The 455-nt window shown below is 64.6% G+C and overlaps 1 pseudogene; it reads left to right on the forward strand.

Annotated features, from left to right (window-relative positions):
* The first annotated feature begins 38 nt into the window (after nucleotides 1–38).
* LOC102752515 overlaps nucleotides 39–455 on the forward strand; it is a 2,474-nt pseudogene continuing 2,057 nt past the window's right edge.

Raw genomic sequence — 455 nt, forward strand, 5'->3', positions numbered from 1 at the left:
TGCTGTGGGGGTGCGGGGTCCTGTGTCCCAATCTCCAGGCACCCCGCACTGGGTGGTGTCGCCATCTTGTCTCACCAGCTTGAGGGGTCCTTCCTGTCCCCGCAGCGCATTTCCTGCAGCAGCAGAAGGGCGAGTGTCATTTCTCCAACGGGACGGAGCGGGTGCGGTTCCTGGCCAGATACATCTACAACGGGCAGGAATACGCGCGCTTCGACAGCGACGTGGGGGACCACCGCGCGGTGACCGAGCTGGGGCGGCCTGATGAGAAGTACTGGAACAGCCAGGAGGACCTCCTGGAGCGGATGCGGGCCGCGGTGGACACGTTCTGCAGACACAACTACGGGGTGTTTGATGGATTCCTGGTGCAGCGGAAAAGTGAGCACGGGGGCGGCGGTGGGGCTGGTGGTGGAGAGATGGGGGAAGGGGCGCACACAGGGCTGTGAGGAGCACCCTGA

Source organism: Myotis davidii, unplaced genomic scaffold (genome assembly GCF_000327345.1).
Source record: "Myotis davidii unplaced genomic scaffold, ASM32734v1 scaffold1048, whole genome shotgun sequence".
Taxonomy (NCBI): Eukaryota; Metazoa; Chordata; class Mammalia; order Chiroptera; family Vespertilionidae; genus Myotis; species Myotis davidii.